Genomic DNA, 2,818 nt, shown 5'->3' with positions numbered 1-2,818 from the left:
GTGTCCTGGCATGATTTTGATGGTTGGAAAGTGTTCAACATGGGAAGAAATGATGAGCTGCACAGAAAAAGCTAATCAAGGAAGGCTTTTTCAAAATGACCCTCTTTTCAATGGAACTTTACCCCTGTATTAGGGTTCGGAGTGTGCACCAGGCTAGGGTTAGGGTTAGGAAAACAAAGTGTCCTGGCGTGATTCTGATGTTTGGAATGTGTTTATCATGGGCAGAAATGATGAGCTGCGCAGAAAAACCGATTTAAGTAAGGCTTTTTCAAAATTGCCCTCTTTTCAAAGGAACTTTACCCTTATAATAGGGTTAGGGGTGTGCACGAGGGTAGGGTTAGGGTTAGGAAAACCAGGTGTCCTGGCATGATTCTAATGATTAGGACGTGTTTAGAATGGGCAGAAAAGTTGAGCTGTGCAGAAAAACCTACTCAAGGAAGGCTTTTTCAAAATCACCCTTTTTTCAATTGATCTTTACCCCTATAATAGGGTTAGGAGTGTGCACCAGGGTAGGGTTAGGGTTAGGAAAACGAGAAGTACTGGCGTGATCCTGATGGTTGGAAAGTGTTTGGAAGGGGCAGAAAAAATGAATTGCGCAGAAAAACCTACTCAAGGAAGGCTTTTTCAAAATTGCCCTCTTTTCAATAAAACTTTACCCCTATAATACGGTTAGGGTGTGCACGAGTGTAGGGTTAGGGTTAGGAAAACGACATGTCCTGGCGTGATTCTGAGGGTTGGAGTGCGTTTAGAATGGGCAGAAAAGATGAGCTGCACAGAAATACCTACTCAAAGAGGGCTTTTTCAAAATTGCCCTCTTTTCAATGGAACTTTGCTCCTAAAATAGGGTTAGGGATGTGCACTAGGGTAGGGTTAGGATAGGAAAATGAGGCGTCCTGGCATAATTTTGATGCTTGGTATGTGTTTAGAATGCGCAGAAAAATTGAGCTGCGCAGAAAAACCTACTCAAGGAAGGCTTTTTCAAAATCACCCTCTTTTCAATTGATCTTTACCCCTATAATAGGGTTAGGGGAGTGCACCAGGGTAGGGTTAGGGTTAGGAAAACGAAGCGTCCTGGCATGCTTTTGATGGTTGGGATGTGTTTAGAATGGGCAGAAATGATGAGCTGCGCAGAAATACCTACTTAACGAAGGCGTTTTCAAAATTGCCCTGTTTTCAATGGATCTTTACCCCTATAATAGGGTTAGGGGTGTGTACCAGGGTAGGGTTGGGGTGAGGAAAACTAGGTGTCCTGGCATAGTTTTGATACTTAGTATTTGTTTAGAATGTGCAGAAAAATTGAGCTGCTCAGAAAAACTTATTTAAGGAAGGCTTTGTCAAAATCACCCTCTTTTAAATGGAATTTTACCCCTATATTAGGGTTATGGGTGTGCACCAGGGTAAGGTTAGGGTTAGGAAAACGAGGTGTCCTGGCATGCGTCTAATGATTAGGATGTGTTTAGAATGGGTAGAAGAGCTGCGCAGAAAAACCTACTCAAGGAAGGCTTTTTCAAAATTGCCCTCTTTTCAATGGAATTTTACCCCTATGTTAGGGTTACAGGTTTGCACCAGGTTAGGGTTAGGAAAACGAAGTGTCCTGGCATGCTTTTGATGGTTGGGATGCGTGTAGAATGGGCAGAAATGTTGAGCTGTGCAGAAAAAGCTACTCAAGAAAGGCTTTTTCAGAATTGCTCTCTCTTTAATGGAACTTTACCCCTACATTAGGGTTAGGGGTGTGCACCAGGGTAGGGTTAGGTCCTTTGGCAGCAGCACATCAGACAGTTACTTTTAGTACATCAGTCTGCCTCTCTCCATCTGCAGCAAAGAACACTTCGTCGATCACTGTCTGATACTCGTCGTTTCTCCGATGAATGCTCTGGGATATCAAGTGCGCATTCATTTTCTTTGGGGTCCTGGAGCAATCAACCCGAGCTGCAGACAATAGACGTGGCCTTGGTCTGAGTCTCTTCTCGAGGACCTCTGATGTGGACTGTCTACTGCATGGGGGAAAACAAAGGAAGAACGTCGGCCGCTACCCCACCAAATGACTTGGTGCTCAACACTGCGCTCCTAAATTTCACGCAGATGGGTTTCCCCCATCAAAAAAGAAACCATGTCAACAAGATTGGTAAAACTGCATGCAGACTGAGAACCGAAGGGAAGGATTTTCTCAGGCGGCTCTTGCCTGAGGTAGGCTTCAGGAGAACTACACTGCCAGAGGCCATCAAGCCGCCGTTTGCATGAAGAGAGAGATGAAAAATGGATGTACTCCTACGATCTCTTCCATAGCCAGAACCTTCACACTGGAAATTATCTCTCAGCGATGGTCCTTGAGATGGCAAACAAATGATTTTGACAGCGTTGGTCTCTTAGGCACGCTGGCCAAAGGAAGATCCGGACCATATGAAGGCGAAAAGTGCCATAGGGAAGGCATGTTAAGTAAGCTTTCCAGCATGGACTCTGATCAAAACTGGCCATTCCAACTCTTTTTCCAGATAATGACATGAATGTGCGTGTTTGCTCCCCTCTATCCATTTTGCCCCTTCCCAGGGTTCCTCCCAAAAATAATTGAGACCTCCACAAAAGTGCAAGTCGCAAGGATTGCTCAGCTTATTCACTCTCCAATACAGACAATAGTCATCATACTGAAAGTGCGTTACGTATAAAAGGTCATAATACTAAGAAAGGGATCAATGTCAAGCATTACTGGTGAGAAAATGGCTTGCCACGTACAACCTCCTCTCCCCACTGGAGCCACCTTGGAAGCTGGTCAAAGGCATTTGCAGGGAGGAAAGGGGATGGGAGACCTCCTCCCCCCCCC

General features: G+C 44.9%; 1 long non-coding RNA gene across 1 annotated transcript; it reads right to left on the bottom strand.

Moving 5' to 3' along the window:
* Positions 1 to 1,672: 1,672 nt before the first annotated feature.
* LOC123034976 lies at positions 1,673 to 2,478 on the bottom strand. Its single transcript, XR_006416867.1, has 2 exons — positions 2,267 to 2,478; positions 1,673 to 1,994 (listed from the first exon to the last, which is right to left on the bottom strand). It is a non-coding gene; the product is annotated as an uncharacterized LOC123034976 (long non-coding RNA).
* Between the last annotated feature and the right edge of the window lie 340 nt (positions 2,479 to 2,818).

This window comes from Varanus komodoensis, unplaced genomic scaffold, assembly GCF_004798865.1.
Source record: "Varanus komodoensis strain SLA01 unplaced genomic scaffold, ASM479886v1 scaffold74, whole genome shotgun sequence".
Classification (NCBI taxonomy): domain Eukaryota; kingdom Metazoa; phylum Chordata; class Lepidosauria; order Squamata; family Varanidae; genus Varanus; species Varanus komodoensis.
This window is presented reverse-complemented; position numbering and strand designations above follow the sequence as displayed.